General features: G+C 34.0%; 2 protein-coding genes across 8 annotated transcripts in view; both read right to left on the bottom strand.

Annotated features, from left to right (window-relative positions):
* The window catches only part of dlg1 (MAGUK family member discs large 1), an 889,881-nt gene that overhangs the window by 690,953 nt on the left and 182,578 nt on the right, over positions 1-16,350 (bottom strand). The window lies entirely within an intron of this gene.
* Positions 1-16,350, bottom strand: part of LOC141482969 (uncharacterized) — a 46,292-nt gene that overhangs the window by 10,105 nt on the left and 19,837 nt on the right. The window lies entirely within an intron of this gene.

Genomic DNA, 16,350 nt, shown 5'->3' with positions numbered 1-16,350 from the left:
CAACTTTCAGACACAAATTGGAAGAGAGCCCTCCTGAAACAGCTACTTTCATATAAACATTGAATTACACGAAAGAAATAAATTCTTTCGAAACAAATACTTTTACATGAATACTGAATTATACAGAAGATACTTTTCTCTACTCAGTTTGTATTCCAAACATTCGTTATGGAATGAAATTCAGATATGGATTAGGAGAAAGCCAAAAAATTTCTTTCCATATTGAATACGTCACCAATGTGACGTATTTAATATATATCAAAGTAGTTTTGGAATGTGAATTATGCTGATATTATTTATAGACTATTGAAACATTGGATGTAGTTAAGAGTTTTCTCTGCTATTATTCTGTTGGAATTTGCTACTAGACAGGTATTCAAGTACCTACCTACGATCCATTTATAAGGAGCTTTTTGAAATACTCTTTCAATTATTTAATATGAGAAGTTGCTGATACATTTTTCTTTGTGAAAAATTTTTCTGAATTAATATAGTAAATTATCGGGGTGAACTGAAAAGTTTGCCTTTTAACACCTTCATAATGTTATTCATGATAATAATTACAAATGTCCACAATATATACTTCATTTCCAATACGTGTAGTTTGCTCAGTTGGACTGGTGTTGTAGTGAAACACTAATTGGAAATGAAGTCTATACTGTGGAATTTTGTAATTATCATCATGAATAGTGTTACTATAAAAAAAATATTATTTTGGAATAAAATTTAAAAATATTAATTTTTCTCTGTCGGAAAACAACTACTTTCTCGGCTGATGCCACGCTAGATATTGAATTATTTCCAACAGACATTTATGCAAGAAACCCCACAGGGGTTAGTATCGCAGACGCTTCCCGTTCATCCAGCAGCAGGACCATTCTGAAATTATGCAATTATGCAAGTAGATCACCTGCAGATCGCTATGTACTAAAACTTTAGTGAAATCATCTACGAGACTAACCTTTGTGGGGTGTATTGACGTTTATTAGAGCATACTGTGTAGTATAGTTTTCACTTTTGATTTCTCATAGTGTTGTTGATTTTCACCAAATGACCAAAATTTATATATATATATATATATATATATATATATATATATATATATATATATATATATATACATATATATATACATATATATATATATATATATATATATATATATATATATATATATATATATATATATATATATATATATATTTATAAATTTTTATATCTCACCGAAAGAAATGAATAGTTTTGTTTTTCTCACATTCATGGTTGTGTTCAGATCTGGGAAAATACGCAACACAAGCTTTGCTTAGGCGTTTCCCAAGAACTGAACACCACCACTTATTTATTGTTATTTATTTATATTTTAATTTTTTTTAATCTACTAACATCTATTATAGACAAGAATATGTATGTGAATTGAATGAATTGATCGATTGATTGATTAATAAAACGTTGGAGAGTAGTTGATTTGAATGGATGTTTTCCTACAGCATGTGTCTTTTTGTACAACTGTCATTTAAAGTGACATTTTTAATGTTTATCAAGAGTATTAAAAGATGATGTTTACGAAGTGTTCAAAACGAGTTTTTTCGACGAATAGCAATAAACAAAATATCATTATTCAATTTTCAGGAAAGTTGTATTATGAACAATATTTATGAACATTAATATGAAAAGTACAATTATAAAAACTGCTGATATTGATACCTTGCGATGTTGAAGAGCCTTGTAATATATTTGAACTATCTGAGTTGACAATTTCATGGGCATTTACATTTAATTCTTGAAGTGAAGAGGACGATTACTGTAACGCTGGAGTTAGCTGTTGGGATTATTCTTTCAGCCTTTTTATAAGAAATAGATTGATCGATGTAACCCTCAGCTACTGTTGTAGATTTCCATCTTCCCTGCTTTTTAATGTCCGTTATATATGCTCCTGATTCTGCTAGCAAAGAAACAGAAGACTTTCTGAAACAGTGACCTGTGTATTCTTTTGGTTCTGGGAGGTTCAGAAACTCAACAATGGTAAAGGGCATTTTCCCAAACATGTGTATACTACCTAAGTTGGCACTGCATTTATAATTTGAGTATTTCAGAAAAAAAACGTTGATGATTGATAACAGAAGGGCGTAATGCAACGTATTTATTAAAATAGTCAATGTTTTTTCCAACATTGTTCCAACTTGTTCGAACGTAAGAGTTTTTGATTTATTGGGTCTATAACTTTCATTTTTCCACTTTAAGAATGCTATTACCTTGAAATGTTCGCTTGTATTAACACCATTTTTAACGAGCGCACTCGACTTTATCATTGAAAACTTGCATCACAAAGTTGACGGGTTCCATACTATTGATTTCTCTTCTAGATAGGCTGAGAAGACAGTAGCAGATTACAGCCATTTCTGGGCCTCCCCCCACCACTATGACGTATTGATTGTTTTGTTTTGTTGTTTAGTAAAATCAAGGCGATGTGACCTTGAAGTGTCTGGTGTATGGATCATTCTGAATTTTTTTTCGTATGAGATTTTGTGTGTGTGATATAATGACGTAATTACATTTGGTTGGTGTGTGTGTGAGAAGGCACGGTGCAGGTTGAGTAATGAATGTTCCATCAGTGTGAGCCCATCAAGTTAGTAGTGGTGTGACGCCACAGCAGCAACCGTTCACCGGTAGGAGAGCGAGATGTTCACTCCACGACGTGTGGCTGAGTAATGCGTATTCATTGGTGTGTCCTCACCTCTCTCGATGCGGTAAAGGCTATGACGTAACGCATCGCTCTACCTTCGCTGTCGATGGTGACGCGCAGGCGGCGAGGATTGTGTTAGCGTCTTCTACGATGGCGCAACGACCATTGTCTGTTCGTATCGACTTCTGTTGACGCTTCCAGTTGGGAGGTGGGCTTGGCTGCGTCAGGCATCTTTAGGTGAGTAACAACTAGCAACGTGAACCTTTTTTGAAATGTAGCACGGTTTCATGGTAGGGGTGACTCGCGCTGTTTAACATAAAAGAAATGCCTGGTTAGAGTGTTATTCAGTTCGTAATAGAAGTAAGACGGTGGGTGTCATTTTCTGTTGGGAATTGTTTATATTTTCATACATATTTTCATCATGTCCGTTTCAAGAGTAGACTTACATAAAATCAATGATTTGATTGTACAGGAGGTTGAAATACTAGAGCAGAAGGCCTTATCATCATTGCCAATTGATGAAGTGTACATAATTAAAAATATGTCAACTTATTCTACAAGGTTTGGTGAATCAATTTCATTAACTTTGGAAGATGTAAGCAATGATAAATTATTTAAAACATGGCTACCAAAACGTATTTCGTTGCAATTCAGTGATGATGATATAAGTTGTATCAAATCATCGGGTGGTAAATATACGATGGTGTATTTAGGTCAGAGCCCGCAAAGTTTTGCAGGCATGAAAACGCGATCTCTAGTCAAATTCAATATGATTGAATAATAATAGTAATTATTTATAATGAATTTATTTTTGTTTTAATAATATTCATATATTAGATGATTCAGATGATAATTATATGGAAATATAAACATTACTTACATAGTTGAATACACTCACTTCATAACTACAAGTTATGAAGTGGATGCAGTATGCAGGTCAAGATTGGATCGATTTTGTAGATGTCAAATCATCGGTTCAACATTTGTCGGGTGAATAGAAGGTGTTGGGTGATAGAGACGAACATGCAAGCATTTATGATATGAGTGTATAATATGATGAAAAACAAATCGAATTATGCCTTCGTGATGCTCAGAACTATCAGAATGGTGCAGAAGTTTGTACCAATTTTTGAATAATAAATTGGAATTGTGTCAACTTTGTGAGGTTATGATTGAACTGAACCTGAGAAGATTCCTGTATAGTCTCCAACCATACTTGCCAGAATGTATTATTCATCACTTTGAATTGAATGATGAAAATCGAAAGGAAATTGAAGATGGTCGCGAAAATGATCACTATAAGAGAGATGTTATTTTATATAGTCTGTATGTTCCTGTAAATCATCAATAATGTCAAATAAAATACTTTGTATTATTTTCATGTTTTATTTATTCAAATCCAATTATATACAATTGAAAATGATTACAAAACAATAAATATGATATATATATATATATATATATATATATATATAATATATATATATATATATATATGAATTAGGACAAAATTACAATACAAGATATAAGTCAGTTACAAATGAACAAAAAAATAAATTATGAAACAGTACATAATAGAGTGGGAGAATGAAATAGTATCAATAATTTAAAGAGTGTCAATATCTGCTGTGAACTGAACCATCCATGCATTGTATGTTAAAACTGTATCATGCAAAATTAATGCATATACTTTAGTGTTGTCTGGAAACTTGGTCTTCCTCGTCTCAAACTCATTCTTTATATCAATAGTTGATAATTTTGTTGCATTTGGTTGATGGGAACAATCGATGATGAATAGTGGATTCTCTTTGAATTGTCTAATGTCCATCAGAGGTTCACTCATATCTCCATCATAATAACTTCGTTGAAACTCTCAAAAGCATAATAAGCAAGAGCATAAAGTTTTCTATCGAAATTCAAATTCCTACACTCATATGGATAAACTTCAGAATTCAAGTATACTCGAATACTATTGATATCAGCAGTTGTGAATTTTGTAATATCCTATGTTCTATCTTCAAATGTGGTAGTACTTTCGAATGCTATGATGACAAAAGTAGGAGTTTCCAGAACGTTAGCTGTTTTGAAGGCCCATACGTCTGAAGAAGTCCCACGTAATGATGGTAGTTCGTAGAGGTCCACATACAATAAGCCAACTTGATTTTTGCATTCATATCATGGTTATCCCGGTTTTCTAACAACAGCCACTTTTTCACCACCCATTTCGTAACGAATTTCATCAAAGAGAAATGCAATTGCATTATTCGAGAGATAGCATGTTTTCGCTTCGTCTTTGGGGCTGAATTTACCTTCTATGTAAATGAAGCTCTCGGCAATATCTAGTATAACATCTTGATTATTGATAGCAATTCTAATTTCATTTTCTGAATGGAGGTGATCCATAGGGCTTATATGTGTGCTAATTTAAACTTATGAGAGAATGATTGAACACTGGTCCATCGAATATATTCAACTTTTCACTGTTTGTTTCGAGCTCCATTGTTATTTTTTCACTTTCAATCCAATCGATTTCAAAAATGTTAGATCACTCACAGACAGCCTTATGTGCTGACTGTTTGACATAGACTTGTGGAATGAGCTTCTTTTTATGCACACTTTTCTTTTTGATGGTGCAGCTCGTTTTGGTTTGGAATTTTCCAATACGAATTTGTCTATTATAAATGGAACCCATAACAATAGTTATTCGATTTTTTTCAATTCCAAAATAATGAAAATCTCTTCTTCACTTCCAAAATCAATAAGGTTATTTTTTTCATTCAAAATACGCACTGTAATGTTGTGAATCAATTGACTACTTTCTGGACTGACAGGCATATATATACTACTGTGTGGTTCTTTAGTAAGATTGTATCCAGGTTCAACATCAATATCGAATGAGAAAAGAATGTGGGATTCTTCACCATTCATATATGAACCAGATATTATATTGCAATCTAAGCGGATAAGTCTCACAGTTGTAATGTTTATTGGTAATGAGGATTCATGTATCTGATTTGGTGGAAATATGCATGAGCGAACCCCATCATTTCTGCTATAGAATTTGGATGTGTCAGATCAATTTCATATTTGGATCGCATTTCACACTTGAATGTATTATTATTGGTGTGTAGATAGAAAATGTCATTTGCAACGATATCAATTGGTTTTTTATCGTGAAACAACCTGAACATAATTTGTTTCTGTATGACGGCATTGATCTCTTCTATTTCGTAAGCACCACATGGAATTTCAATTGTGTACTTTTGGAGTATCGATGAGTTGTCATTACTGATTCTGAAACTCGCCAAATTATCAGCTTCAGTTATATTAGTGATTGTATTGCATCCATAGAATCCCAAAAGTCTTAATCCATAACGGCTGTTCCTATCTAATTCAATAGGTGGAAAATATCCGCACTCAAGACCCTTGTCCCGACAGCTTGAAGCTTACATTCGAGACAATTTACACTTTTTCGAAGGTGTTGCATTGTAATAAATATCATTTTAAATGAGACCGATATTCATATCCTCTATATTACAAATACAATATACAGATTTTCGAGGTATAGGACTATCAGTCACATCCGAATCTTAATTTCCATCGGGGTGGTGTTCGTAACAATATCTATATTTCATTATGTCGAAGTCATCTTGTAGATGTTTGGGTGACTTTTCCCAAACATATGCAATCTCATGTGCAACAAATGCAAGTATCACTTCCTTGGGCATATTTGCAATCATCACTTCATCAATTTTTTTCAAGGTACCATATTTTGAAAACATCCTAAGTTAAAACCCCATTCCCTTGAGAGCCTCCCGATCCAGTTTTGGTGTTGTATCCATTTTCATTTGGAAAATTATTCAGAGAGAAACTGTAAGTACAAGTGAGCACAGAGAACTGTATTGAATTTCTGCTGACGATCATAGTTATATTTGATTTTTACATTCGAACATTTTCGAAAGAATCGAGTCAATTCCAATGGTGGGCGTAGATCTCCAAAACTATCAAAATATGCAACTTCTTTCCCACATTTTTTATATATAACCCAATGTGTTCCTGGTCCACTTATTCCATCTAAATTGACAATAGCTGTCTCGTTTTGTCTTGGATCTGAAGATGGTAATCTGTCATGCATAAAAACACCACAACATGTGGAATTTTCATTTTTTGTGCATATTAACTGAGATCGAGATCTGTGAGAGACCTCAGAGGTAGGGGTTCAATTAGTTTTTTGTTTTGTTTGTGGGTTTGTATGGTTTTAAATATAGTCCTGAACCTTTACGGTACGGTTTGAGGTATATTCCACTTTCGCGTTTGCCAAATGCTACAGCCTCCAAGGTTTCATTGTGGCGATTGGCTTCCATTAAAGCCGCTCTGCTGGCTTTTGCTGAATTCACGGTCTTGGTAATACCAACAGCGGCTCCCGCCAAACTGCCTAGTGCGGATAGTCCAGCAAAAATTGGTATCAATGGCAAAAAATCACCGATCTTGGAAACAGGAATTATACGTGGTATGCGGATTTTCTTCTTTCTACCGGCAGCTTTGAGGTATTTACTTGCCGCCTGCAATGCCACAGTGATAGCTTTTTTGCTATCATTCGTCACAAATTGATCTCCGCCAGCTTTCTTCAATACATTTCGCACTTTATGAACTATCTCAGCACCAAATGCAACTTTTCTAATTTTATTTTTCTTCGTTTGTTTCCTCTTAGTTTTTTCTTATTGGTGCTACAGCCCATGCCCATATGTCTTTTTGCTTTCATAATGTTGGTGACGAGTAATGCAGCTGCTCTTTCCCCAATACTCGCGTTCTTCGATTCAACCCTATTCCAAGCGCTGTATTCAAGTTCTTTGCTGCAAGATCGGATGGATGCTTAGAATATTGAATATCGTGTTTTTTGCATTCAATATCTAATTTATTGATACCAAGATCGTTGCGAGCTAAATGTTGTTTCAATTTTGTACCTGGTCCACAGTATTAACAACCCCCGGGTATATGTAATTCGAAAGGAAGTTTGTTTATTAAATAATTAACAAAACGACAACCTCTTTTAATTTTACGATCACTTTCAATAAGTCCGTATCGTTTTATGGTACACATTGAAATGAATAAGCTAATAACATTTATATAGTCTCCAACCACGGTACGATGCGCATTGTAAAACAGAAAGAAAAGTTTGCTGTAGATAATCTTGATGAGAAATTTGGGTGTGGATTGAATGGGTGTATTGACGTTTATTAGAGCATACTGTGTAGTATAGTTTTCACTTTTGATTTCTCATAGTGTTGTTGATTTTCACCAAATGACCAAAATTTATATATATATATATATATATATATATATATATATATATATATATATATATATATACATATATATATACACATATATATATATATATATATATATATATATATATATATATATATATATATATATAATATATTTATAAATTTTTATATCTCACCGAAAGAAATGAATAGTTTTGTTTTTCTCACATTCATGGTTGTGTTCAGATCTGGGAAAATACGCAACACAAGCTTTGCTTAGGCGTTTCCCAAGAACTGAACACCACCACTTATTTATTGTTATTTATTTATATTTTAATTTTTTTTAATCTACTAACATCTATTATAGACAAGAATATGTATGTGAATTGAATGAATTGATCGATTGATTGATTAATAAAACGTTGGAGAGTAGTTGATTTGAATGGATGTTTTCCTACAGCATGTGTCTTTTTGTACAACTGTCATTTAAAGTGACATTTTTAATGTTTATCAAGAGTATTAAAAGATGATGTTTACGAAGTGTTCAAAACGAGTTTTTTCGACGAATAGCAATAAACAAAATATCATTATTCAATTTTCAGGAAAGTTGTATTATGAACAATATTTATGAACATTAATATGAAAAGTACAATTATAAAAACTGCTGATATTGATACCTTGCGATGTTGAAGAGCCTTGTAATATATTTGAACTATCTGAGTTGACAATTTCATGGGCATTTACATTTAATTCTTGAAGTGAAGAGGACGATTACTGTAACGCTGGAGTTAGCTGTTGGGATTATTCTTTCAGCCTTTTTATAAGAAATAGATTGATCGATGTAACCCTCAGCTACTGTTGTAGATTTCCATCTTCCCTGCTTTTTAATGTCCGTTATATATGCTCCTGATTCTGCTAGCAAAGAAACAGAAGACTTTCTGAAACAGTGACCTGTGTATTCTTTTGGTTCTGGGAGGTTCAGAAACTCAACAATGGTAAAGGGCATTTTCCCAAACATGTGTATACTACCTAAGTTGGCACTGCATTTATAATTTGAGTATTTCAGAAAAAAAACGTTGATGATTGATAACAGAAGGGCGTAATGCAACGTATTTATTAAAATAGTCAATGTTTTTTCCAACATTGTTCCAACTTGTTCGAACGTAAGAGTTTTTGATTTATTGGGTCTATAACTTTCATTTTTCCACTTTAAGAATGCTATTACCTTGAAATGTTCGCTTGTATTAACACCATTTTTAACGAGCGCACTCGACTTTATCATTGAAAACTTGCATCACAAAGTTGACGGGTTCCATACTATTGATTTCTCTCTAGATAGGCTGAGAAGACAGTAGCAGATTACAGCCATTTCTGGGCCTCCCCCCACCACTATGACGTATTGATTGTTTTGTTTTGTTGTTTAGTAAAATCAAGGCGATGTGACCTTGAAGTGTCTGGTGTATGGATCATTCTGAATTTTTTTTCGTATGAGATTTTTGTGTGTGTGATATAATGACGTAATTACATTTGGTTGGTGTGTGTGTGAGAAGGCACGGTGCAGGTTGAGTAATGAATGTTCCATCAGTGTGAGCCCATCAAGTTAGTAGTGGTGTGACGCCACAGCAGCAACCGTTCACCGGTAGGAGAGCGAGATGTTCACTCCACGACGTGTGGCTGAGTAATGCGTATTCATTGGTGTGTCCTCACCTCTCTCGATGCGGTAAAGGCTATGACGTAACGCATCGCTCTACCTTCGCTGTCGATGGTGACGCGCAGGCGGCGAGGATTGTGTTAGCGTCTTCTACGATGGCGCAACGACCATTGTCTGTTCGTATCGACTTCTGTTGACGCTTCCAGTTGGGAGGTGGGCTTGGCTGCGTCAGGCATCTTTAGGTGAGTAACAACTAGCAACGTGAACCTTTTTTGAAATGTAGCACGGTTTCATGGTAGGGGTGACTCGCGCTGTTTAACATAAAAGAAATGCCTGGTTAGAGTGTTATTCAGTTCGTAATAGAAGTAAGACGGTGGGTGTCATTTTCTGTTGGGAATTGTTTATATTTTCATACATATTTTCATCATGTCCGTTTCAAGAGTAGACTTACATAAAATCAATGATTTGATTGTACAGGAGGTTGAAATACTAGAGCAGAAGGCCTTATCATCATTGCCAATTGATGAAGTGTACATAATTAAAAATATGTCAACTTATTCTACAAGGTTTGGTGAATCAATTTCATTAACTTTGGAAGATGTAAGCAATGATAAATTATTTAAAACATGGCTACCAAAACGTATTTCGTTGCAATTCAGTGATGATGATATAAGTTGTATCAAATCATCGGGTGGTAAATATACGATGGTGTATTTAGGTCAGAGCCCGCAAAGTTTTGCAGGCATGAAAACGCGATCTCTAGTCAAATTCAATATGATTGAATAATAATAGTAATTATTTATAATGAATTTATTTTTGTTTTAATAATATTCATATATTAGATGATTCAGATGATAATTATATGGAAATATAAACATTACTTACATAGTTGAATACACTCACTTCATAACTACAAGTTATGAAGTGGATGCAGTATGCAGGTCAAGATTGGATCGATTTTGTAGATGTCAAATCATCGGTTCAACATTTGTCGGGTGAATAGAAGGTGTTGGGTGATAGAGACGAACATGCAAGCATTTATGATATGAGTGTATAATATGATGAAAAACAAATCGAATTATGCCTTCGTGATGCTCAGAACTATCAGAATGGTGCAGAAGTTTGTACCAATTTTTGAATAATAAATTGGAATTGTGTCAACTTTGTGAGGTTATGATTGAACTGAACCTGAGAAGATTCCTGTATAGTCTCCAACCATACTTGCCAGAATGTATTATTCATCACTTTGAATTGAATGATGAAAATCGAAAGGAAATTGAAGATGGTCGCGAAAATGATCACTATAAGAGAGATGTTATTTTATATAGTCTGTATGTTCCTGTAAATCATCAATAATGTCAAATAAAATACTTTGTATTATTTTCATGTTTTATTTATTCAAATCCAATTATATACAATTGAAAATGATTACAAAACAATAAATATGATATATATATATATATATATATATATATATATATATATATATATATATATATATATATATATATATATATATATATGAATTAGGACAAAATTACAATACAAGATATAAGTCAGTTACAAATGAACAAAAAAATAAATTATGAAACAGTACATAATAGAGTGGGAGAATGAAATAGTATCAATAATTTAAAGAGTGTCAATATCTGCTGTGAACTGAACCATCCATGCATTGTATGTTAAAACTGTATCATGCAAAATTAATGCATATACTTTAGTGTTGTCTGGAAACTTGGTCTTCCTCGTCTCAAACTCATTCTTTATATCAATAGTTGATAATTTTGTTGCATTTGGTTGATGGGAACAATCGATGATGAATAGTGGATTCTCTTTGAATTGTCTAATGTCCATCAGAGGTTCACTCATATCTCCATCATAATAACTTCGTTGAAACTCTCAAAAGCATAATAAGCAAGAGCATAAAGTTTTCTATCGAAATTCAAATTCCTACACTCATATGGATAAACTTCAGAATTCAAGTATACTCGAATACTATTGATATCAGCAGTTGTGAATTTTGTAATATCCTATGTTCTATCTTCAAATGTGGTAGTACTTTCGAATGCTATGATGACAAAAGTAGGAGTTTCCAGAACGTTAGCTGTTTTGAAGGCCCATACGTCTGAAGAAGTCCCACGTAATGATGGTAGTTCGTAGAGGTCCACATACAATAAGCCAACTTGATTTTTGCATTCATATCATGGTTATCCCGGTTTTCTAACAACAGCCACTTTTTCACCACCCATTTCGTAACGAATTTCATCAAAGAGAAATGCAATTGCATTATTCGAGAGATAGCATGTTTTCGCTTCGTCTTTGGGGCTGAATTTACCTTCTATGTAAATGAAGCTCTCGGCAATATCTAGTATAACATCTTGATTATTGATAGCAATTCTAATTTCATTTTCTGAATGGAGGTGATCCATAGGGCTTATATGTGTGCTAATTTAAACTTATGAGAGAATGATTGAACACTGGTCCATCGAATATATTCAACTTTTCACTGTTTGTTTCGAGCTCCATTGTTATTTTTTCACTTTCAATCCAATCGATTTCAAAAATGTTAGATCACTCACAGACAGCCTTATGTGCTGACTGTTTGACATAGACTTGTGGAATGAGCTTCTTTTTATGCACACTTTTCTTTTTGATGGTGCAGCTCGTTTTGGTTTGGAATTTTCCAATACGAATTTGTCTATTATAAATGGAACCCATAACAATAGTTATTCGATTTTTTTCAATTCCAAAATAATGAAAATCTCTTCTTCACTTCCAAAATCAATAAGGTTATTTTTTTCATTCAAAATACGCACTGTAATGTTGTGAATCAATTGACTACTTTCTGGACTGACAGGCATATATATACTACTGTGTGGTTCTTTAGTAAGATTGTATCCAGGTTCAACATCAATATCGAATGAGAAAAGAATGTGGGATTCTTCACCATTCATATATGAACCAGATATTATATTGCAATCTAAGCGGATAAGTCTCACAGTTGTAATGTTTATTGGTAATGAGGATTCATGTATCTGATTTGGTGGAAATATGCATGAGCGAACCCCATCATTTCTGCTATAGAATTTGGATGTGTCAGATCAATTTCATATTTGGATCGCATTTCACACTTGAATGTATTATTATTGGTGTGTAGATAGAAAATGTCATTTGCAACGATATCAATTGGTTTTTTATCGTGAAACAACCTGAACATAATTTGTTTCTGTATGACGGCATTGATCTCTTCTATTTCGTAAGCACCACATGGAATTTCAATTGTGTACTTTTGGAGTATCGATGAGTTGTCATTACTGATTCTGAAACTCGCCAAATTATCAGCTTCAGTTATATTAGTGATTGTATTGCATCCATAGAATCCCAAAAGTCTTAATCCATAACGGCTGTTCCTATCTAATTCAATAGGTGGAAAATATCCGCACTCAAGACCCTTGTCCCGACAGCTTGAAGCTTACATTCGAGACAATTTACACTTTTTCGAAGGTGTTGCATTGTAATAAATATCATTTTAAATGAGACCGATATTCATATCCTCTATATTACAAATACAATATACAGATTTTCGAGGTATAGGACTATCAGTCACATCCGAATCTTAATTTCCATCGGGGTGGTGTTCGTAACAATATCTATATTTCATTATGTCGAAGTCATCTTGTAGATGTTTGGGTGACTTTTCCCAAACATATGCAATCTCATGTGCAACAAATGCAAGTATCACTTCCTTGGGCATATTTGCAATCATCACTTCATCAATTTTTTTCAAGGTACCATATTTTGAAAACATCCTAAGTTAAAACCCCATTCCCTTGAGAGCCTCCCGATCCAGTTTTGGTGTTGTATCCATTTTCATTTGGAAAATTATTCAGAGAGAAACTGTAAGTACAAGTGAGCACAGAGAACTGTATTGAATTTCTGCTGACGATCATAGTTATATTTGATTTTTACATTCGAACATTTTCGAAAGAATCGAGTCAATTCCAATGGTGGGCGTAGATCTCCAAAACTATCAAAATATGCAACTTCTTTCCCACATTTTTTATATATAACCCAATGTGTTCCTGGTCCACTTATTCCATCTAAATTGACAATAGCTGTCTCGTTTTGTCTTGGATCTGAAGATGGTAATCTGTCATGCATAAAAACACCACAACATGTGGAATTTTCATTTTTTGTGCATATTAACTGAGATCGAGATCTGTGAGAGACCTCAGAGGTAGGGGTTCAATTAGTTTTTTGTTTTGTTTGTGGGTTTGTATGGTTTTAAATATAGTCCTGAACCTTTACGGTACGGTTTGAGGTATATTCCACTTTCGCGTTTGCCAAATGCTACAGCCTCCAAGGTTTCATTGTGGCGATTGGCTTCCATTAAAGCCGCTCTGCTGGCTTTTGCTGAATTCACGGTCTTGGTAATACCAACAGCGGCTCCCGCCAAACTGCCTAGTGCGGATAGTCCAGCAAAAATTGGTATCAATGGCAAAAAATCACCGATCTTGGAAACAGGAATTATACGTGGTATGCGGATTTTCTTCTTTCTACCGGCAGCTTTGAGGTATTTACTTGCCGCCTGCAATGCCACAGTGATAGCTTTTTTGCTATCATTCGTCACAAATTGATCTCCGCCAGCTTTCTTCAATACATTTCGCACTTTATGAACTATCTCAGCACCAAATGCAACTTTTCTAATTTTATTTTTCTTCGTTTGTTTCCTCTTAGTTTTTTCTTATTGGTGCTACAGCCCATGCCCATATGTCTTTTTGCTTTCATAATGTTGGTGACGAGTAATGCAGCTGCTCTTTCCCCAATACTCGCGTTCTTCGATTCAACCCTATTCCAAGCGCTGTATTCAAGTTCTTTGCTGCAAGATCGGATGGATGCTTAGAATATTGAATATCGTGTTTTTTGCATTCAATATCTAATTTATTGATACCAAGATCGTTGCGAGCTAAATGTTGTTTCAATTTTGTACCTGGTCCACAGTATTAACAACCCCGGGTATATGTAATTCGAAAGGAAGTTTGTTTATTAAATAATTAACAAAACGACAACCTCTTTTAATTTTACGATCACTTTCAATAAGTCCGTATCGTTTTATGGTACACATTGAAATGAATAAGCTAATAACATTTATATAGTCTCCAACCACGGTACGATGCGCATTGTAAAACAGAAAGAAAAGTTTGCTGTAGATAATCTTGATGAGAAATTTGGGTGTGGATTGAATGGAAAAAGAGTATTCAGACATGGTCCACTACTTCCATCATCAGTTCGAGGACTCATTATAGGACCTTCAAATTGTGGCAAGACGAATGCAATGATATCGCTATTAACACATCCACAAGGACTGACATTTAGAAATGTGTATCTCTATTCGAAATCACTCAATCAACCTAAATATCAGTACTTGCAAAATGTTTTGGAACCTATAAAAGGATTAGGTTTTTATACGTTCAGCAATAATGCAGAAATAGTGGAACCCTTCGATGCTAAGCCTAATTTTGTTTTCATTTTCTTTGATGTGATATGTGAAAAGCAGGATATCATTAGATCATATTTATATATGGGACGTCATAAGGATGTTGATTGTTTTTATCTCGCACAGACATATTCACGGGTACTCAAACAATTAGTGCGTGACAATACCAATTTCATCATAATGTTCAAACAAGATGAGACGAATTTACACCACATTTATTCGGATCATGTATCACCCGATGTAACATTCAAGCAATTCCAATTGATATGTGTTAAATGCTGGGAGGACCAATATGGATTTCTAGTCGTTGATAAGGACAGAAAAGTAGATGAAGGTAGATATCGCGAAGGATCCAATAATCTTATATATCCTTGATCTTGTTATTCAAATTTATTCGATCACTGAATATTGTAGAGGTCACTTCATCAGCGAATTAAGCTATAATTTAAAAAAGGCAATATGGATACAAAAAAAGATTGTGAAAATAAATACAATGAAATGAATTTGAAACGTCAGCTAGTTGAGACAACAGAAGCTGTCAAGCAGAAATTCAACTCTATCAAGAATGATTATATTGAATATCGTACGTAATTCGAAAAATTGTATGAACCCATAACGAAACCATTGAATATTTAATCATCAAACGCTTCTTCGAAATCATCAGTGTTATCGACAAACCATGGAAATGCATCAGTGTTATCGTCAAACCATGGAAATGTTCAATCTACTTCAAATTATCCCATGAGCACTCCAATAGGAAAGAAACAATCTTTTGGTAGTGTATGATCTGTGAATAGTGACACGAGCACACTTTAAGACGATATGAGAACAACTCTATTCGAAACAACATCAACGTCCCACATAGATTCCTCTGGTCTTGAATCCTCGCCTAATATCAATGAAAGTCGTGAAGGTGTTTTGGCGAAATATTTGATTAATGTGAAATCTAGAAATTCAACGTTCTGTGTTTACCAAACCAAATTATTTGTTTACTCCGTTCCCGCTTATATTTTTCAACTAACGATATTGAAAACACATTACCATTCCCAAAACTAATCGCTGTCACTTTGAAATGCACTCTCCAACTCTTTTCGACAATTATCTCTAACTGATAATGCTGTCTCATAAAGTTGAGTCGGCTCCTCAAGCTCTGCCTGAGCTCGCATTCTCGAACGTTGAGTCAATTGGTTATCTTCCACAATTTTTGAACGGAGTTCATCTGCATCGTCACACATTTTAATCAATTCAA

Source organism: Leptinotarsa decemlineata, unplaced genomic scaffold, assembly GCF_025532065.1.
Source record: "Leptinotarsa decemlineata unplaced genomic scaffold, Ldec_3_MD MMD2_tig00002159_RagTag_RagTag, whole genome shotgun sequence".
NCBI classification, from domain to species: domain Eukaryota; kingdom Metazoa; phylum Arthropoda; class Insecta; order Coleoptera; family Chrysomelidae; genus Leptinotarsa; species Leptinotarsa decemlineata.
This window is presented reverse-complemented; position numbering and strand designations above follow the sequence as displayed.